Below are 23,060 nucleotides of genomic sequence, written 5' to 3' on the forward strand. Positions count from 1 at the left end.
CAAAACGAAAGAAATAATAATAATAATAATTAATAAATAAACAAATAAATAAGCAATAAGTATCGAGAACATGAGATGAAGAGAACTTGAAAGTGAGTTCTTAGGTTGTGGAAACATTTCAATGATGGGGCAAGTGAAGTTGAGTGAAGTTATCTCTTTTGGTTCAAGAGCCTAATGGCTGAGGGTTAAAAACTGTTCCTGAACCTGATGGTGTGAGTCCTGAGGCTCCTGTATCTTCTTCCTGATGGCAGCAGTGAGAAGAGAGCATGTTCTGGGCAGTGGGGTCTCTGATAATAAATGTGACTTTCCTGCAACAATGCTTCATGTAGATGTACTTAATGCTGGGGAGAAGCTTTACCCATGATGGACTGGATTGTATTCATTACATTTTTGTAGGATTTTCCATTCAGGGATATTGGTGTTTCCATACCAGGCTGTGATGCAGTCAGTCAATATACTCTCCACCACACACCTGTAGAGATTTGTCAGGGTTTTTGTGGTAGTAGTACAATACAACACATCAAAATTACTATAAGTTAAAATAAAACATTAATTAAGTATTAAAAGAAAGTGCAAATTTGTGAGGTAGTGTTCTCGGTTCATGGACCCTTCAGAAATCCGACAGCAGAGAGAAAGAAGCTGTTCCTGAGCCACTGAGAGTGTGTCTTCAGGCTCCTGTACCTTCCTCCTGATGGTAGCAAAGAGAAGATGGCATGACTACAACCAGTGGTCATGGGGTAGGGGTGGAAGATGAAAAATACAAGGAAAAATAAGGGGAAACTTATTGAGAGTGTGGAACAAGCTGTCAACTCAAATGCTGCATGCGAGCTTGATTTCAACGTTTAAGAAAAGTTTGAAGAGGGATATGGATGGTAAAGGTATGGAGGGCAATGGTCCCCATGCAGGAAAATGGGAGTAGGCAGCGTAAATGTTTTCAGCATGGACTAGATGGGCTGAAGGGCCTGTTTCTGTGCTACACTTCTCCATGAATATATGACATGTGACAATAATAGTCCAATTCCAATGATCAGGATGCTTTAAACTGTGAGATGGGTAAATTGATTGAATATTCTACAATCTTTTATTTAATAAAAACTAAAGACTCTGGGGATAAAGAAAGTTTCTGATCAAAGGTTGGAGTATTTTGGTAGAATTTGTTGGCTTTTTACCAACTTACCGGGTGGAAAGTCAGGATTGTTGAGGAGAGTTTCAGATGTAAACTTCACTTCCACGCAGTGATGTCTGTGAATACTGAATGCTTTTACAGCACCGGTGAACCGGGTTCAATTCCTCCGCGGTCTGTAAGGAATTTGTACATTCTCCCCATGACCATGTAGGTTGCCTCCATGTGCTCCAGTTTCCTCCCACCTTCTAAAGGGACACAGTTTAAGTTTAAGGAATTGTGGGCGTGCTATGATGGCGCCAGAAACACGGCGACTGTCGCAGGCTGTTTCCGGCACATTCTCGGATTGTGTTGATCGCTGACATAAATGATGCATTTCTCTCTATGTTTCAAGATACATGTGACAAATAAAACTGATCTTTATCTTTTAATCTGATGCCCATATTAGCACCTTCATCTGAGTACAAATGAATAAGGACCTCATAGTATCATAAGCACAGTATTCGTAAAATTCTTTTTATTTAGAGATACAGGTCCTTTGGGACTAACAGACCCGCACTGCCCAGTTACACCCAGGTGACCAATTAACCTACTGACCAATATGTCTTTGGAAGGTGGGAGGAAACCCACACAATCATAGAAAGAATGTACAAACTCTTTATGGACAGTGTCAGATTTGAACCCCCGGTCACTGGTCATGTAATAGTGTTATGCTTACCGCTACGTTTCCATGTCACCCTATAGGGGGAGTACAGAGAAGGTTCACCAGATTGATTCCTGGGATGGCAGGACTTTCATATGAAGAAAGACTGGATCAACTAGGCTTATACTCACTGGAACTTAGAAGATTGGGGGGGATCTTATTGAAACATATAAAATTCTAAAGGGATTGGACAGACTAGATGCAGGAAGATTGTTTCTGATGTTGGGGAAGTCCAGAACGAGGGGTCACAGTTTAAGGATAAAGGGGAAGCCTTTTAGGACCGAGATGAGGAAAAACTTCTTCACACAGAGAGTGGTGAATCTGTGGAATTCTCTGCCACAGGAAACAGTTGAGGCCGGTTCATTGGCTATATTTAAGAGGAAGTTAGATATGGCCCTTGTGGCTAAAGGGATCAGGGGGTATGGAGAGAAAGCAGGTACAGGGTTCTGAGTTGGATGATCAGCCATGATCATACTGAATGGTGGTGCAGGCTCAAAGGGCCGAATGGCCTACTCCTGCACCTATTTTCTATGCTTCTATACAGCATATAGGTCTGGGTTCTGGATGCTCGGTGGGCTGAAGGGCCTATTTTCCATGCTGTATCTCCCTATGAGCTTGTGAGGAGCTCCAGCTAACCTGACCAACCATGACACTGACATCCTGCTCCCAGCCCATCGTGGGAGCTGAATGTGCTCTTTGTGCGGAGGGCTGTCAGTCCCAGTTGAGCTGCCGGTGGAATACAAGCATCTATTGTCCTCTTTTTGCTTCTCTACACTGAACTATGGAGAACCAGCTCTGTATGGAAGGAAGTGTTCCTGGGCAGGTGGGCTGACCTCACTTTATTGCTCTTCTTACCAGCCGCCAGGTTCAATCAGTCACAAAACCCTGCGATGGACTCACTTCAAATGACATCGACCCTGGCGTGCTCGAAAGCCAAAATGGTTTACCCAGTGGGGTGCTCCCGTCTTTCTTACTTGTGACTATCAAACGGGGAGAGGATTAGAATGCCCTGCCTTTATTTCTGGGACTTCAGTTTGAACCATCCCAGTTCAACAGCTCCCTCCACCACCTAAAATGTTCGATGTACAGAAGGATCTTGGGGAGGAGGCCCACTACAGTTTGGTATGGTCACATGCAGAGCAGTTGCCATAGCAAACTGACTGGGTAGCCTCCAACCTGATGGCAAGAGCGTCAATTTCTTGAACTTCGGGGAATTGCCTCCCTCTCCTTCATCATTCCCTAGTCCCATTTCTCTCTCTCTTTATCTCCTTACCTGCCCGTCACCTCCCTCTGGTGCTCCTCCTCTTTCCCTTTCTTCCATGACCTTCTACCCTCCCCTATCAGATTCCCCCTCTCCAACCCTTCATCTCTTTCACCAATCAACTCCCAGCTCTTTACTTCGCCCCCTCCCCTTCTCCCGGTTTCACCTATCACCTAACATCTTGTACTTCTTTCTCCTCTCCCGCCCCCCCCCCCCCCCACCCCACATACTTACTCAGACTTCCCAGCCCTAATGAAGGGTCTCGGCTGAAACGTCGACTGTTTATATTTTTCCATAGATGCTGCCTGACCTGCTGAGTTCCTCCAGCGTTCTGAGTGCGTTGCTCTGGATTTCCAGCATTTGCAGATTTTGCCGTGTATGTGATGCACCCAGATACAGTAGGACAATTTCTACTGTGCGTCAAGAGAAGTTGGTAAGGGTCGATGGGGAGACACTGAACTTCTTTAGCCTCCTGAGAAAGTAGAGGTATTGGTGAGCTTTCCTATCTGTGCTGTCTGCGGGGCTCGACCAGAAGAGGCTATTGGTGATGTAATGGATATTAAAACCTACACAGAAGCTGAGAATGTGTCACAAGTGAAGCATGTTACCCACTTTTCTCTACTATGAGAGAAGCCTTCACAAAATGAAGAAACAGATTAAATAAAAGCCTTTGATGCAGCGAAGTTTTGTTCAGGGTATGTTCACTGATCGGGGTGTGTGTACGTGTGTGTAGACTGAGTGATGACCAGGAGAAGTTCGGACTAGAGTGCAGGAGACTTCCTGAACTTTACGTGTCTCCCGGCTTGGTCTCAGCCACAGTTATTAGTTGGAAGGAAGCATGAACCCTTGGCTAATAATTCATTTCCTTTGAAGTAGTAAAGTAAACAGATGTTATATAGTGCCACATTATGTTTCCTCCAGGTCACAGGTTTTCAGCTCTAAGTTTATTTTTCTGACCCAGATGCTTCTTGCCTTTTGTGAATTAAATCCAAATTTCAGGCATCTGCAGCCTTACGTCTAGCTGTTCAGAACTTCTTGGAGTTAGTATAGTCAGTTGGATTTTGTTCCCTTTAGCACCACACTTCATGCTTGCTTCCTGAGCAAGCCACAGACAAGGCTCACAAGAACGTTGCCAGGACTGGAGGGCTTAAGTAGTCAGGAGAGGAAGGACAGGCTGGGAAATTTCCCTGCAGTCTGAGAGGTGACCTTATGGAGATAAATAAAAGTATATATAGATGGTCAGTGTTTTTCCCAGGGTTCGTTCATTCGTTTTCTGCGTTGTCGTATGACGTGGGCAATCATGGTCTTTCCATGACCTTCACTAATCTCGGAAAATTTTTTCTACTGAACTGGTTTGCCATTGCCTTCTTTCTGGGCAGTGTCTTTACAAGATGGGTGACCCCAGCCATAATCAATACTTTTCAGAGACCGTCTGCTTGGCATCAGTGAGTTGCATAACCAGGGTTTGTGATCTGCTCATACGACCATCCACCACCTGCTCCCATGACTCTCATGACGTCACATGACTCTGATTGGGGGTGGTATTAACCAGGTGCTACACTTTGCCTGAGGGTGACCTGCAGCAGGTGGAGGGAAAGCGGACCTTACGCCTCCTTTGGTAGAGATGTATCTTCTCCCCACTCCCAGGGCACTGGAGTCTAAAACCAGAGGACATAGATGGTGGGTATACAGTGCGAGCTGCCAGAGGAAGCTATAGAGGCAGGTGCAACTAAAACATTTAAAAGACATTTGGACAGGTACATGGTTTCTACCCAGGGTGACAGTTTAGATGTCATGGTCAAGTTTAGGCAAAAATCCTGTTTACATGCTGTATGAGTCTATGAGAGAAGAAAGACGATTCCGCCTGCAAGTCTGTAGTGGCATGAGCTGATGACAGGGCATCTGGGCAAAATGGAACAAAAGGTCTATCTCCTGGCAAATGAGAAAGACACAGATCAAATATTGGAGGAGAAATTCACTATTTATTGATTAATGGAATGTGGTTGTCACTGGAATTTACTGCCAATTGTTAAAGGGTCTTGAGCTGCCTCTTGAACTGCTGGAATGCTTCTACAATGCTCATGCTTCTGGGTACCAGTGTAATGAATTAGAACATAAAACACAGAACAGTACAGCATAACACTGAGCCTTCAATCTACAGATGTTGTGCAGACCTATTAATCTGCCCTATGAACAATCTAAACCCTCTCTCCTATATAGTCCATAACCCTCCAATTTTCTTTCACCTATGTGCCTATTTAAGAATCTTGTAAATGCCCCTCTTATATCAGGCTTAACCACTTACCCTGACAGTGTATTGCAGGCACTTATCACTCTCTGTATAAAAAAGATACCCTAAGTTTTCCACCACTCACCTTGAAAGGATGTCCTCTGGTATTAACCAATGTTGCCCTTAGAAACAGCCACTGGCTGTCCACGCTATCTATGGTACTTGTTCACCTCTGCCTTATATCCTCTTTCACTCCAAAGAGAAAAGCCCTAGCTCACTCAGCCTATCTCTAATCCAGGCAGCATCCTGGTAGATCTCCTCTGCAGCCTCTCTGAAGTTCCAATATCCTTCCTATAATGAAATGACCAGAAGTGAACAGAATACTCCAAGTGTGGTCTAACCAGAGTAAGGCAGCTATTGTCAGAGTACACGGTGTGGATAACTGGAGGATATTTTACAGATGGCAGATACTACAGAAAGTAGGCATCAGCGGTGCAGGGTACAAACGCTCGGGGTGCTAGAAGGGGTGGCAATCAAGCGGGCTGCTTTGTCCGGGATGGTGTAGCAAAGACTAGGCCTCAAGCTGCGGGCATGCCTGCTGCTGCAGTCCAGGAGAGAGAAGCTGGAGGCATTGCAGCATGGTGTCCATGTTCAACTGGGAACTGGCCTTTCCTGTTGGTGCTGCCCCCAGTGTTCAAATGGTGGAATGACAGGCTGGATTGCGCTGCTGGGAATCTGTATAATCAACTTGCGATCTCTCAGGGACTTGGCCAATACATGTGCTTTTGTTTTGCATGATTATGTTTCTTTGCTTGCTGTTTAAGTGTGCTGTGTATGTTTTATACCTTAGCCCCGGAGGAATGCTGTTTCATTCAGCTGTGTTCTTGTATGGTTGATTGATAATTACACTTGAATTTGATTTGATCTGGTGAGCTTCCTGATGGCTGTTGGAGGGGCAAGCATCAAGATGTGCAAAGAATATTCCATCACACTCCTAACTTGTGGTTAGAGGATGGAGCCTTGGTAAATGAGTCGTGTTGCAACTAGTTAAATCATGTCAGGAACACAAGTTACAGTGCCGTTTGCTTACTTATGGTAGTGTGACCATGTGGCTCCTTTCAAGTTCCCCAGGCCATGCTGAGACTCGGAGACACTGCAGATTAAATTAATTTGCCTGGAAAAAACATGAGATTCCAGACCTCTAATGAAAGGAAAATCTATTTTTGGAGTTTCCTGTTCCAGTAATACAAGCAATTACTTCCTGCCAGTTAACAACCCTAAATGACCGAATGAGCCTCTCTCTGCCACCACGTCCCACTAAGTTAGTTGCTCAAACACCAAAAGCACATAAATTTTCCCTGGCGGTAACTCCCAACCACTGCAAAGGACAGGTTCTGGTTCATCAGGCACAACTGTATAAAGATTAGCTTTAGCCTTATTTGTCACTTGTGCACGGAAACATCGAAAGATACAGTGAAGCGCGGCATTCGCATCAATGACCAACACAGTCCGAGGGTGTCGGTGCCACTATAGCATACCTACAACTTGCTAACCCTTATTAACTCGTATGTTTTTGGAGTGTGGGAGGAAACTGGAGCACCCAGAGGAAACCTACACAGTCTTGGGGAGAATGTACAAACTCCTTACAGAAAATGGTGGGAATTGAAGCCCGATGTATCACTAGCACTAAAGTGTTCTGGATATGGTTTAAAGCACAGTGTCATATCTGTGGTACTTGAGAATCATTTTCACTAATATCTCATCACATAGTCTGCTAGGCCCACATGCACCCTACCTATGATGGTCCACTTCGGGCACTAATCTTCACCATTATTGCCCGAAGGAAGTTCTTCAGTATAACATGCAGATTCCTGCTATCCAGATAGATCATAGCTGAGTACAAGTGCTCTGCCCAAATCTGCAGGAAAGTACTCTGAATGTCATCCAGTCCATCACACAAATCAGCCTATCCCCCACTTAGTAGCCACTTATCTAGATACCTCCTGTACCTACTGAAGTGGCTGCCGAGTGTATGTTCATGGTCTTCTGCTGCTGTAGCCCGTCCATTTCAAGGTTCGATGTGCCGTGCATTCGGAGAAGCTCTTCCTCACACCTCTGTTGCAAAATGTGTTACTGAAACCTTCCTGTCAGCTTTAACCATTTTCCTCTGACCTCTCTCATTAACAAGATATTTTCAGCCACAGAAATGTCACTCATGGGATGCTTCTTGTTTGTGGCACCATCCTCTGTAAAGTCTAGAGACTGTTGTGCATGAATTCATCAAATTCCAGTGATTAATTAATTTTTAAAAATCATTTTCAGTAACATTAGCCATGAGAGCACTGTATTGTTGTAACTAATGGCTCACTAAAGGTCTTCAACTTGCCAAGATGTGGAGATAGACAACTGCTTGGATTGTCAGCGGCATCCACACTCTCCTTAATCTTTCCCATCACAGTTCCCTAATGAACTTCACACTGGAACTAATCTGTGGGACACGGGAGACCATCGACATTGCCTCCACCCTAGTCACCACACCCTCAGTCGTTGAGCTGGAGTGCACAGTCGACGGTCACATATCTGTAGATTCAGAATCCAAACTTGTGCCTTCCTGGACTCGATCACCAAAATTTATGCAAGAATGAGTCTTACATTAAATATCTAATCAACAAAGATTGTCCATCAACCTGGCCCAACCACACAAAACAGATTCAAAGATTCAACGTACATTTATCGAAGTACGTATGCAGTGTTCAATCCTGAGATTCAACTTCCCACAGACAGCCACGAATCAAAGAAACACAGTGGAACCCATTGAAAGAAAACATCAGGCACCCAACATGCAGGAAAAAAAAGAAGAAATCGAGCAAATGGCAAGAAACAAGTGAATAACATGCAGAATCTTAAACATCAAACCACAGAATTCTTCAAAGAGTCTAGAAACGTTCAGTTTAGTTCAGTTCAGTTCAATTTAGCAGTGTTGTTCATTGACTGCAGGCCACAGAACAGGTCTGTGTCGAAGTGCCCCGATCAAAATCGTGCAAAATAGCAGTAAAAAAAGAGTAACCAGAAACGAGAAACACATGTAACATGAGCCTCAGTATCCTGTAAAAATGAGTCCCATCCACAAGACACGCCAATCAAACCTTGTCCTGCACCTTCCTGCGCCTTTCTTCCTATAGCATGTGAGGAGAGAGAGAGTCAAACGCCAGCAGACAGTGCTGAACACCCTCTCACCTTCTCCTCTTGTCCTCATCGATTTCAATCTTGCTCGAGATCAGTGAATAACGGGGCTTATCATGGACCAGAGCTCCGCTATTAGGCCGCACACTCCGCTCTCAACCACTCCAATCTCCCTCGGAGTCAGCACAATCACCAGGCTGCTCAGTCAGCCTGAAAGCACTTTCTCAAAATGTAAACCACAGGCACCAAACGCATGCAGATCAGTAATAGAAGTATATTTAAAAGAAGGAAAAGAAGTAGTTTCATGAACTGCCCGCAGGACGTCACAATGTGGTGCTGAACTAATATAATTAGTAATCAAATGGCCAACTAAACAAATCTCTTCTGCCTCCACAATGTCCATTTTCCTCACATTCATGTGCCGATCTAGATGCCTCTTAAAAGTCTCTAATGTATCTGCCTTCGTCACCACACTAGGCACCCACCACTCTCTGTATAAGAAATACACCCTCCACATCTCCTTTGAAATTACCCTTTCTCACCTTAAATGCATGCCATCTGGCATTTGACATTTCAATGCTGGGAAAAAGATACTGTCTGTCTACTCTATCTATGTCTCTGATAATCTTATAAACCTCTAACAGATCTCCCCTCAGCCTCCGCCGCTCCAGAGTAAACAACCAAAGTTTGTCCAACCTCTCGTTACAGCACATGCCCTCTAATCTAGACAGCACCCTGGAAAACCTCTTCTGCACCTTTTCCAGAGCTTCCTTTAATGGGGTGACCAGAACTGTATGCAATACTCCAGATGCAGTCTAACTAGAGGTTTATGAAGTTTCATCTTAAATTCCTGACTCTTGAACTCATTGCCTTGACTAATAAAGGTAAGCATGGCATACGCCTTCTTACACATCTTATCAACCTCTATGACCACTTTCAGGGAGCTGTGAACTTGGACCCCAAGATTGTCCTGCTCATCAACACTGTTTAGAATCCCTAGAAAACATGGATCGCTCCCAATGTCGTGGGAGCCACTTCTCAACAAAGTCAAGCATTAAAAATGATATTTAGCATCTTCTTCAATACTTAGCATAGGGTTTGAAGGTCAAGACCCCAAAACAAACACAAGGTTTATGGTCTACAGGGTTTCTGAGCTGTGGACTATCCACTGAGATACCATCAGCACTGTCCACAAAATTCCCCAAATGGACTGGCAGATAAGCCAATTAACATCAGCATCCTCTGTCAGATGTCCATGTGAGAAATAAAGCTAAATTTTAGCCTTTTCCTTCTGTTGTTTTTAAGATCTTGAAGGAGTGCAGGCACAAGTGGAGGATAGTGTTATTATTTTGAGTAAGAACAAAATTGCACTATCAGACCATAAGACAGAGCAGATTTAGGCCATTTGGCCCATCCTGTGTGCTCTGCCATTCCATCATGGCTAATCTATTCTTCTCCTCAGACCCATTCTCCTGCCTGTTTTGGTTTAATTAGAGAAATATATTCACCAATATTAGCTCCCAAAGTTTGGACAAGAGTGGGGTGCGACTGGGCCAGAGTCCTATTAGAACAGTCAGGATCCGCATTCCAATGGGAACAAGGTTCACCACCAGATTCCAGCAGAGTTCAGTAGGCCAGAGTAGTTCTGAGATTGCGAGCACTTCAGTTGTCAGGGATACCAAGTGTACAGCTCCATTCTTTGACCATCACTGATTTTCTCATGAAAACTGGGCCTTGAAAACCCTCTGGTGATAGAACTTACGTCTGAGGTTTAAGCAAAAAATGTTAAACAGTGTGCAGATGCAACAGTAAGAGACCCTTAGGCAATAAATGCACTCATCTAATTAAGATAATGATGCTTAATTACTCTAACTTCTGCTTGAATACCATCCACATCTTTCTGCTGTCTGCATATTCATGTGCCTATCCAAGGGCTTCATTGTTGGTATGTCTATCTCTATTACGGCCCCTGGCAATGCATTCTAGGCATCCAGAACTCTCTGTTTTTTTTAAAAACTTGCTCCACACCTCTCTCCATTGAACTTTCCCCTTAGCTGTGTGATAGATAGATAGATAGATAGATAGATAGATACTTTATTCATCCCCATGGGGAAATTCAACTTTTTTTTCCAATGTCCCATACACTTGTTGTAGCAAAACTAATTACATACAATACTTAACTCAGTAAAAAAATATGATATGCATCTAAATCACTATCTCAAAAAGCATTAATAATAGCTTTAATAATAATAATAATAATAACTAGGTGTGCAACCTAGTATATGGCATTTCAACCATGGGGAAATGATATCGGCTGTCGGCTCTATTGATTCCCCCCGTAAGTTTATTCTTTTTTTTCAGATCTTCCTTCAGCCCCCGCAGTTCCACAGAAAACAACTTCAGCTTGTTCGACGTCTCTTTATGGTGCAGGGCCTCTAATCCAGGCAGCATCCTGGTAGCACATGCAAAATGCTGGAGCAACTCCACAGGTGAGAGAGCATCTATAAAGAGTCGACATTCATCAAGTCTCGGCCTTTATCTTTTTATGTTTCCATTGATGCTGCCTCCCCTGCTGAGTTCCTCCAGCATTCTGTGTGTGCTACATTCGTTTTCAGCATCTGCAGAATCTAAACCTCTTCTACAACATCTCCAAAGCTTCTATATCCTTCCTGTAATGGGAATCACCAAAACTGAAAGCAGCCTCATCAGTGTTTTATAAAACTGCAACGTAAACTTCCCGGTTTTTTAACTCAATGCCTTGACTAATAAAGGCAAGCATGCCACGTGCCTTCCTTACACCCCGTCAACTGTGCGGCCACGCTCAGGGATCTATAGACTTGGACCCCAAAACTTTGAAAGCAATTAAATGTCGAAAGGCCTCGATTGAGTAAATTTGGGAAGGATGTTTCCAATGGTGGGTGTGTCTAAGACCAGAGGACACAGCCTCACAATAGAGGGATGTCCATTTAGAACGGTGATGAGGAGGAATTTCTTTAGCCAGAGGGTGGTAAATCTGTGGAATTCTTTGTCACAGGCACCTGTGGGCGCCAGGTCATTGGGTATATTTAAGGCAAAGGTTGATAGGTTCTTGATTAGTCAGGGTATGAAGGGATATGGGGAGAAGATAGGAGATTGAGGCTGAAAGAAACATGGATCAGGCATGATGAAATGGTGGAGCAGGCTCAATGGACCAAATGGCCTCATTATTTTCCTATATCTTATAGTCTTATTATCCCTCGATACATCTTGTTTTCATAGATCCTCCAGTTCGCTTTCCAGTCCATCACCACTCCTTTAGACTTTTGGTCTTGACAGCTAGATCAGGGATTGGAAGGGGTGTTTTGACTATCTCATGTCATCTTCTGTTAGTACATCAATGTAACTGCAAACAGTTCCAGGTGAAAGGGTGCTGCTAAGATGGAGGACAATCACATTTGCAAGACAGAGAGAACCTCAGATCTAATTTTGTAAAATAATTCACCTCAAACCCACAGATTATGATAAAGAGTAATTCATTTAAAGTATTGGAGAGAGCACCATGATACATTTCCCACTGGTTTAATAGAGGCCCCCACTGTGACTTAACCTTACTCTCTATGCATTCAATGCTGAATAAGGCTTGACAACATTGCTTAAATCTTGTATGCCTGAAAGTCTGTTTGCACTTTCTCACTTTTAATGGAAATTATTAACATTTCTACCTTTCTGAAGTTTATATGGAAACACTTAAAGGGTCGAGATCCACGTAATTCACACAGACGGCGGAATTTAATATTTGGCACCCTGGCAGGCTGTGAAATATCTATAAATACAGCCATAGTTATCTACCAATTTCTATTAAAAATACATTAGCTGGTCTATAGTAAATAATAGAATTGACGTTATCTGCCCCTATTCACATTACGAAATTCTGAAACCATACATTCAAATGACTGTGGGAGATTTTTATTTGATGAAAAGTTAGCTAACACAAATTTACAATGGAATTGTGAGCTTCAAATGGAGCTAAACTTCAAAGAGAGTACCTTCCTGTCAGAATCTATGTTAAGGAAACCTTTCTCTCACAGTCACCTTGTCATTTTGCGGTAACAGTACATTGCAATACACAGTAATAAAAACTATAATTTACGATAAGAAGTTTATATAAAAATAAGTTAAAAGAGAGGGGAAAACAAATACTGAGGAAGCATTCCTGGGTTCATTGTCCATTCAGCAATCTGGTGGTGGAGGGGAAGAAGCTGTTCTTGAAACACTTAGCGTGTGGCTTCAGGCTCCTGTACTTCATCCTTAATGGTAGCAATGAGAAGAAGGTATGTCCAAAGGGAAGGGGGTTCTTAGTGATGGATGCCACCTTTTTGAAGGTGTTCTGGATTCTGGGGAGGCTAGTACCCATGATGGGACTGGCTGAGTTTACAACTTCCTACAGCTTTTTCCAATCCTGTGCAGTGGCTCCTCCATACCAGTTGTTGTATGAGACAGTGTTAATAAACCTGGTTCTGGTTCAATTGACTTGCCAGTCTGTCCACCTTTAGGATGTTGGAGGAAACAGGACTACCCAGAGGAAACCCACGTGGGCGAGGGAAGAACGTGCAAACTCCACACACAAATAGCAGGATCGAACCCAGATCCGTGAGGGAACAGTTCTGTACCTGAGCCAATCATTGTCGTCATTATGTTCTGTGTCATATGATGTGGGTGATTATGGTCCCACGACCATGATTGCTCTTGTCAAATTTTTTACAGAAGTGGTTTTCCATTGTCTTCCTGTCCTGACGAAGGGTCTCGGCCCAAAATGTCGACAGTGCTTCTCCCTGTAGATGCTGCCTAGCCTGCTGTGTTCTACCAGCATTTTGTGTGTGTTGTTGTTCCATTGTCTTCTTCTGGGCAGTGACTTTGCAAGCCAGGCGACCCCAGCCATTATCAATACTCTTCAGAGATTGTCTGCCTGGTGTCAGTGGTCACATAACCAAGAGTGTGTGATCTGCACCAGCTTCTCATACGACCATCCACCACCTGGTCTCATGGCTTCACGTGCCCCTGATTGGGGGGTTACGCAGGTGCTACACTTTGCCCAAGGGTGACCTGCAGACTGGCGGAGGGAAGGAGCGCCTTACACCTCCTTTGGTGGAGATGAATCTCCACCCTGCCTCCCAACGTGGGCCAATGTGCTGCCTATATGGGTCAGGAATTCCATTTAAACAACAGATTGAACTTGGGTCTCTAGAACTGTGAGACAGGTGCTCATTGAACTTTGCCACTGTCTCAATTATTTTGGGGGGAAATGATCTATGAATTATACAGATAATCATCATTGGTTGTTGTGGTTGTAGTGTCTGTGAGCTCGGTTTTGTTCCACTGTGTGATGACCAGAGGCTGTAGGCCTGCTCTGGCTGCTCTGGGCTTCGTATCTATGGATTCGCTGGCTATAAATGCGGTCGCTTGCTTTTATTGTTTGCCAGGTTTGTGTTTTATTTTCTCTCTCTCTCTCTCTGCGCATTGGGTGTTGGTCATTTTTTGATGGGTTCTTTTGAGGTTCTTGTTTTGTGGCTGCCTGTAAGAAGATGAATCTCAAGGTTGCAAAATTTATACATACTTTGGAAATAAATGTACTTTGAACTTTGGATTAACCCAAGAGCAGCTGACACAGTGATAGGCAAAAAATCATGAGCGGGTAAGAGCTAGAGGAAAGGCAGCAATATTTCTCATTGATAGAGATTAAAGATCAAGCAACTAGTGTGGTGCGAACTTCCCTTTTCCAGCATTTGCTGTGATCAGCCATTGGTTCAAAAAATTTCTCATACCCAGCAGCTATAGTGTCATCAGGTTGGCTGAGCAACCAATCACATTTCAGGAAACATACTTAATGAACATACATAAGCATCATACGGAACGTGTAGAACTTTAAAGCTTATTAATAAATAGAAGTAAAAGTGTTAGGTTTTAAAATACATAAATTTAGAAATTAGTAAATTGGTTTACCATTGTCATATGCAGTGAGGAGCAGTGAAAATCTTTGTTTGGCTTACCCTCCACACAATTCATTTCAAGACATCAGTGAATTGAGGTAGTACAAGAGAAAGTGGTGATAGAATGCAGAACAGAGTGCTACGGTTACTGAGGAAGTTCAGTACAGGTAGACAATAAAGTGTAAGATCATAATAAGGTAGATTGTGAGGTTAAGAGTCATCTTATCAAAGGGTCTGTTCAATAGTCTTATAAGAGCGAGGTCGAAGCTGTCCCTGAGCCCAGAGCTATGTGCTGCGGGCATTTGTATCTTCTACCCGATGAGGGAGAGGGGAGAAGAGAGAGAATGTCTGGGGTGAGTGGGGTCTTTGATTATGTTGGCAGTTCTACTGAGGCAGAGGAAGATATAGGGACAGTCTATGGGGGGGGGGGGGGAAGAGCTGGTTTTCGTTAGGTGCTGCGCTGTACACAATTCTGCAGTTTATTGCAAACTCGGGTAGAGCTATTGCCATAGCAAGTCGTGCCGCATTCAAATAGGATGTTTGTATGGTTCAGCTATAAAAATTAGTGGGGTCAACAGGACCATGCCAAACCCCCTTTAACCACTTGAGGAAGTAGAGGTGTTGGTGAACATTTTTGGTCTGGGCATCGAAGTGTTTGGACCGGAACAAGTTATTGGAGACATTCGCTCCAAGGAATTTGAAGCACTCTAGTCTCTTGCCCTCAGCCAAGCTGCTATAAACAGGAACATGTGCACTGCCCCACCTTTCTGAAGCCAATGACTACCTTTTTTGTTTTGCTAATATTGCTTACCCTAAACTTATGCAAGAAAATGAAGGTAATACTTTAGATCCAGGTATTTTTCCAGCAGCATTTGTAGCTTAGAGTGCTATTAAAGAATTATCTGTACAATAAGCATGAGGGGTTCAGGGTATTTATCATAGGATTATCTGTATAAGGCTTAATTTCATGTATAGGATACATACAAGTGGGCTCAATTCCTAAGAACTTCTGATGTTCAGGAAGATTCTGTCCTTTTGGGCTTGCCTCAGAGTTATGGTGTGAACAGCATGCCATCCTAGTAAAACTCGAAGTACACTCAGTTGCCACTTTATTAGATACACCTGTACACACACTTGTTAGTGCAAATATCTAATCAACCAATCACGTGGCATCAACTCAATGCATTAAAGCATGCCGATGTGATCAAGAGGTTCAGTTGTTGTTCAGACTAAACCTCAGAATGGGGAAGAAATATGATCTAAATGACATTGACTGTGAAATGATTGTTGGTGTCAGATGGGGTGGTTTGAGTATATCAGAAAGTGCTGATCTCCTGGGATTTTCATGCAGAACAGTGTCCAGAGTTTACAGAGAAAAAAAGCAAAAAACAGAAAACATGCAGTGAGCGGCAGTTTTATGGGCGAGAGTGCCTTGTTAATAAAAGAGGTCAGAGAAGAATGGTCAGACTGGTTTAAGTTGACAGGAAGACAACAGTAAGTCAAAGTACAGAGGGAAGGATCTCTCCCATCATTTCATTCTCACCAAAAAGTTAAACTCCTAACAGAACACTTAACACCTAATACTCAGGCCTTCACTCAGAGGCTGCTGCGAGCTTGGCATGGGTTGCCAGTGGAAGTGTTGGTGGGGGTTCAACTGCAAATTTAAGAGAAGTTTTGATTTGTTTTAGTGCGATTATTTGAGTTGGTATGATGCTCTCCTAAGGGGTTGCCTATTGGTGGGCATTCAGGCGGCTGTAGAAACCAATCTGGGATCCACATATCTGGGAGGTTAGATATCTGGGAGGTCAGAATCAGAATCAGAATCAGAATCAGAATCAGAATCAGAATCCTTTATTATCGCCAAGTATGAGGACACACACAGGGAATTTGATGCCGGTTTCCCTGAGCTCTCTCTGTACAGAATTAAAAACAAACAAAAACAATAATGCAAATAATCATAAACTATATACAATGAGGTCCACTTCATTGAATGTACAGGTGGACTTGATTTATAATAGACTAAAATTCAAGTGTTCATAAGACTGATGGCATACAGAAAGAAACTGTTCTTGTACCTATTTGTCCTGGCAAGTGTGGATTTCCTTAATGGAGGATACCCTTGCATGACTTGGTTAAATGTGAGGAGGCTGATGCATGGGCAGCCACCACTTGGACCTTTAACAGATCGGGGTCAGAATCCAGTGGCATGGAATACAATGCCTCTGCCAGTGATGCCTACAGGGAAGAAGTTTAAATCTTCTCTTCGACGGGAGTTCAGTGAAACCCTCTCTCACTGCTCCCCATCTATAATTTCTTCCGCCCTTCAACTTTTCCTATCTTTTCAGATCTCCCCCTCCCCCTCCCACTTTCAAATCTCTTACTATCTTTTATTTCAGTTAGTCCTGACGAAGGGTCTTGGCCCAAAACGTCAACATTGCTTCTTCCTATAGATGCTGCCTGGCCTGCTGTGTTCCACCAGCATTTTGTGTGCGTTGCTTGAATTTCCAGCATCTGCAGATTTCCTCGTGTTTGCATGGAATACAAGATGACTGGGTCCTTTCACTGCACTAGCCTTCTTCCAGCTTCACTGACTATGTGATGTGTCATCATCTTTTTCCAACACAACCACTAAAGCTTTGGTTGGATCGCTCTTTGTCTGGAATTCCTGTTGGTTGGATCCCTCTTGCTCTTACCGCCAAGGGTAACCAAACCAGGAGCTAAGGTCCAGATGGCATCACTCTCAAGATCCCAGGAACTGCTTCGCCTCTCCACCATGTCAAGGTGACAATTCTTGGTGAAGAGAAGTTTGGATAAATACATGGAAGGGAGGGGTATGGAGGGCTATGATTAGGTGCAGGTCAATAGGACTAGGTAGAACAGTTTAGTACAAGCTAGGTGGGCTGAAGGACCATTTTCTGTGCTATAATGCTCTATGACTCTCTGAGAATATTATAACTTACTGTTAGGCGAATTGAATATAAATGTAGAGAAATTATTAGGGTGTTTGTGAGACTGCACTGACACTACACTGAGAGTACAATTCAGGGGTTTACCAGATTAATACCTGAAATGGCTAGTAGTCCTAAATACAAATATCTGATGATTCCTTTCAGAGCTGCATGCAAAGAGTCACCTTTTTTCAAGCCGTCACTAAGGACCCCCTTCAGCAGGTGATGTCCTCTTCTCATTGACACCATCTGAGGAGCCTGAAGCCACACACTGAATGATTTAGGAAAAGCTTCTTCCTCAACGCCATCAGATTTCTGAATTGACAATGAACCAACCCATGAACACTACCACACGATTTCTTGGCTCTCTTTTAGCTGTACTTACTTAATTTAATTTTTTTTGTGTATACCAGTGTACTGCTGCCTCAAAACAACAAATTCATTACATATGTCAGTGATATTAAACCTGATTCTGATTTGATTTCAAGGACTCTACAGCTCATGTTCTCAATATTTTGTTTTTTCTTTATCTTTTTTTCATATCTGCATAATTTCTTGTCTTTTTTCCCGCCGCTGACTGTAAGAAGTTTGTATTTTCTCCCTGTGACCCCGTGGGTTTCCTCCACATGCTCCAGTTTCCTCCCACAGTCCAAAGATGTACCAGTTGATAGGTTAATTATGAACTGTCCTGCAATTCGGCTAGGGCTAAATCAGGGGTTGCTGGGTAGCATGGCACAAAGAGCTGGAAGGGCTCATTACATGCCGTATTCAATAAATAAATAAACATTGGCTGCTCCTCCATCTTTGTTGTGTGCAGTTTTTCATTGATTTGATTGTATTTCTTAGTATTTACTGTGAATGCACGTAAGAAAATGAATCTCAAGGTAGCATATGGTGACATATATGTACTTTAATAATAAACCTACTTTGAACTTTTGACAGGCTGATCTGTACCCACTGGAGATTCACTTCTTAAAAACACAAGGTCACCAATTAAGACAAAGATGAGGTAATTTTCTTTTCTTTCACTGGGTGTTTGGAACCTCTTCATCAAAGAAGGAAAAAAAAAAGTCTTTGAATATTTTTAAGGCAGGGAAACATGGATTCTTAATATGTGAAGACTGAAATATTATCAGAATTATGTGATTTGATCTTTCTGAATGACCGATTAGACTCAAGGGGGAGAGGGGGATGATTCCTGTTCCTGATTCATATATAAATCAAAATTAAACAAGGCAATCAGTTTTTTTTTGTTTTTGTCAAATTGGTTCAGAATGAATATTAATGCTCAGTAAAGCCCCTATGTCAGCACATGGGTGAGCACCACTGTGGTTAAGTTCTGGGCTGGCTGCCAGAGGAACGTTGATCTGGAGAGGCAAGTTCATATCCCACCACAGCAGCTATAATTAAATAAATCTGGAATTGTAAAGATAATGTTGGTAATAAGCAAGAAGGAATAAAGAGCCCATCTGGTCTATTAAAGTACTTTAGGGAAGAGAATCAGCCATCCTATGTGACTCCAGACCCAACAGAGTGATTGACCCTTAACCTTGCCATAAAACGCCTCCATTCAGGAGGTAGTTGGGGGATGGACATTAAATGCTGGCCCTGCCAATGAAGTCCACGTCCTGTGAATGGGGAATTAAAAGGTGGTATGTGGTCTTCATCATGCAACATCCTCCTTGTCTACTGTCAGCTAGTTAAAGAGTTCTCCCAGTCTGAAGCTGCTACATGACAGGCTCTTGGTGATTCACGGATCGCCCAATGGGGAAGGCGGAATTGCTGATCTCATCCCTAATTATTACACAAGAGGACCACTGGGACGAGAGAAGTTAGTGATGATTTCCGGCTGTGTTGTGGGATGACACTTTAGATTAATGAATGCGACTTGTATCTGTCAGCGAGGCTTTCAAAAAGAAAAAAATATCCCAAGGTGAAGCACCGGAGCGATTATCAACGAAATATTCAGACTGAAACATGGAAAAACAATCTCGTAAAGCTTGGTCAGAAACATCTGAAAATCCTGGAACCATATGAATTTATAATATATTGTAGGTTATGAATTCATAGAATTGTACATAGAAGAAATGGCCCTTTCAACTACCTCCATCTGACCTTGATGTAGATTTGCACTATTCCATTTTATCCGCATCTGCCTGTGGGCTCTACATTCTTCCTTTCCATGTACTCACCTCAATACCTTTAAAACCTTGTAATTGTATCTTCCTCTGGTACTTCCTTTTGCAGCTTTTTTCAAATAACCACCACCCTGAGTGAAAAACTTACCCTTCACATCTGCTCTTAGTTTCTCCTATTACAGTAGGGCACACTAGCTTTAACCTCCCTTTATTTTGACTATCTTATCTATGCCCTTTATAATTTCATCAACCCCTACACACTCAGTCCCTGTTAATTATTAGTTACCTCCAGTACCTAATAAAAAGTGGCCACTGACCATATGTTTGTGGTCTTCTGCTGAAATGGTCCATCAGACTACAAGGAGCAATGTGTTGTGCACCCAGAGATGTTCTTCTGCACACCACTGTCGCAATGCATGGTGACTTGAGTTACTGTCGCCTTCCTGTCAGCTTGTACCAGCCTGGTCATTCTCCCCTGAGCTCTCCCATTTACAAGGCTTTTTTTACCCACCGAACTGCCACTCACCGGATGCTTTTTGTTTGTTGCACCATTCTCTGTAAACTCTAGAGGCTGTTGTGTGTGAAAATCCAAGGAGATCAGCAGTTTCTGACATACTCAAACCACCCCATCTGGCACCAACAATCATTACACAGTCAAAGTCACTTCCCCATTCTGATTTGAACAACTGAACTCGACCATATCTGAATGCTTTTATGCATTGAGTTGCTGTTACGTGATTTGCTGATTAGATATTTCAATTAATAGCAGGTTAAAAGTTCAAAGTAAATTTATTATCAGTGTACATATATGTCACCACTTACAAACCTAAGATTCATTTTCTTGTGTGCATTCACAGTAAGTACAAGAAACAATAAAATCAATGAAAGATGACACTCAGCAGGACAGACAAACTAATGTGCAAAAAACCAAACTCTGCAAGTATAAAAATAATATAAATAAATAATAATTTCCATAGCAGGCTGTGATGCAAACAGTCAATAGACTCTGCCCCACACATCGATAGAATTTTGTCAAAGTTTCAGATGACATGCCGAATCTTCATAAACCTCTAAGAAATTAGAGGTTCTCCTGTGCTTTCTTCATGATTGCTCTTACATGCTGGACCCAGGACTGATCCTCTGAAATGATAACACCGAGGACTCTAATGTGGTTGACCCTCTCCATCTCTGATTCCCTCAGTGGGAACTGGCTCATGGACCTCCATTTGTCTCCTCCTGAAGTCAACAATCAGCTCCTTGGTCTTGCTAACATCAAGTCAGAAGTTGTCGCTGTGGCACCACTCGGCCACATTTTCTATCTCCCTCCTACATGCTGATTCATCTCCATCTTTGATTTCAGCCTTTGACAGTTGTGTTGTCAGCAAACTTACATTTAGCATTGGAGCTGTCCTTAGCCTCACAGTCATAAGTATAAAACCAGTAGATCAGGAGTCTAAACACATAGCCTTGTGATGCACCTCTGCTGATGGAGATTATGGAAGAGATGTTTTTGCCAATCCAAACTGAATGGGGTCTGCGAGTGATGAAATTAAGGATCCAGTTGCACAAGGATGTATTGAGGCCTATGTCTTGAAGCTTATTGATTAGTTTTGAAGAGATGAAGTTAATGAATGCCAAGCTGTAGTCAATGAAGGGCATCCTGATGTTCTGAATCTTGGCTGTTTAGGTGTTCCAGCGTTGAGTGAAGAGCCAATGAAATGTCATCTGCTGTTGACCTGTTGTGATGGTAGGCAAACAGGAGCAGATCCAAATCACTTCTCAGACAGGAGTTGATGTGATTCATCACCAACCTCATACAGCACTTTATCACAATAGATGTGCTACTGGACGATAGTCATTGAGGCAGGTTACCACATTCTTCTCAGGCACTGGTATATTTGAAGCCTGCTTAAAGCAGCTGGGCATCTCAGGCTGCTGAAGCGAGAGCTTAAAAATATCGGTGAGCACTCCAGTGAGTTGATCAGCGCAGGTCTTTATTAATCGGGCAGGGTCCCTGTCTGAGCTGGAAACTTCCTGTGGGTTCACCGTTCTGAAGGATGCTCTCACATCGACCTCAGAGACTGAAATCACAGCGTCACCAAGGGCTGTGGAAGGTGCCTCCATGTTTTGACAGTCAAAGTGAGAACAAAAGGTGTTGATCTCCTCTGGGAGTGGAGCCCTGCTGTGACCTATGCCACTTGATTTCACTTTGTCAGAGTTGATAACAGTCAAGCCCTGCCACAGCTGTCAAGTGCCCTTCAGTGGTTCAAGTTTGGTGCAGAATTGCCACTTCACAGGTGAGATGGTGAACGAATAGAGTAGCCGCTCAGTGTAAGTTCACCCACAGCCTCGTATATTTCAGTGAGAATCAACCCAGTCCATCCAATAAGCCCTTCTCCTTGGAAGTGTGTCTATACATTGTGGAGTCAGTTCTGCATGGGTAACATTTCTCATCAGTTCTGAACTCCACAACCTACAGACTCACTTTCAAGGACCCTACAACTCATGTTTTCAGTATTATTTAGTTACTTTATTATGATTATCTGCATGACTTCTCTCCTTTTGCACATTGGTTGCTTGTCAATCTTTTTCTTTGTATAGGTTTTCATAATTAGCATTAGAGTCAGAGAGTCATAGAAAAGTACAGCACAGAAACAGGTCCTTCAGCCCATCTAGTCCATGCTGAACCACTTAAACTGCCTACTCCCATCGACCTGCACCTCACAACCCTCTGAGTGAAGAAGTTTCTCCTCATGTTCCCCTTAAACTTTCCATCTTTCGCCTTTAACCCATGACCTCCAGTCGTAGTCCCACCCAACTTCTGTGGAAAAGGCTTGCTTGCATTTATTTTGTATACATCTATCAAATCACCCCATAATCTTGTGTTTTTTATTTTCCTTTAAATGGCTGGAGGAAAATGATTGTCAAGAAGCTTATTGTGACATCTATGTACTTTGATAATAAATTTACTTTGACTTTGACTTAATCTCCTTATAGCTCCAGCCTTCCGTTCCAGACAACATTCTGGTAAATCTTCTCTATACTTTCTATTGCGATCACATCCTCATGTAATGAACATTAACTGGAACTGCACATTGGTGGAAGGAATAAAGGCATAGACTATAGCCTCAATGGAGAGAAATTGGGGGTGCAAATTAATTTGGGAGTTCTAGTGCAGAGTTCCCTACAGGTTAACTTGCAGATTGAGTGAGTAGTAAGGAAGACAAATTAAATGTTGGCATTCATTTCAAGAGAACTAGAGTACAAAAGCAAGGATGCATTGATCAGACTATACTTGGGCGTATGGTGAGTAGGTTTTGGGCCCCATATCTAAAAAGGGATGTGCTGGCATTAGAGAGTGTCCAGAGGAGGTTTACAAGAATGGTCCCAAGAATGGAAGGGTTAACACATAAGGAGCATTTGATGCCTCTAGGCCTGTACTCTCTGGAGTTTAGAAGAATGAGGGGGGAATCCCATTGAAACCTATTGAATATTGAAAGGTTCAGAT

At 42.9% G+C, this 23,060-nt stretch overlaps 1 long non-coding RNA gene across 2 annotated transcripts in view; it reads right to left on the reverse strand.

Moving 5' to 3' along the window:
* LOC140741738 (uncharacterized) overlaps positions 1-23,060 on the reverse strand; it is a 109,275-nt gene that overhangs the window by 23,771 nt on the left and 62,444 nt on the right. Inside the window, exon 4 of one of the 2 annotated variants that reach the window (XR_012102119.1) lies at positions 12,588-14,051. The exons of the other annotated variant lie outside the window; for it this stretch is intronic. This is a non-coding gene — a long non-coding RNA (uncharacterized lncRNA). Of the gene's footprint in view, positions 1-12,587; positions 14,052-23,060 lie in introns of those variants that run through there. 2 annotated transcript variants of the gene reach the window in all.

Source organism: Hemitrygon akajei, chromosome 19, assembly GCF_048418815.1.
Source record: "Hemitrygon akajei chromosome 19, sHemAka1.3, whole genome shotgun sequence".
Lineage (NCBI taxonomy): Eukaryota > Metazoa > Chordata > Chondrichthyes > Myliobatiformes > Dasyatidae > Hemitrygon > Hemitrygon akajei.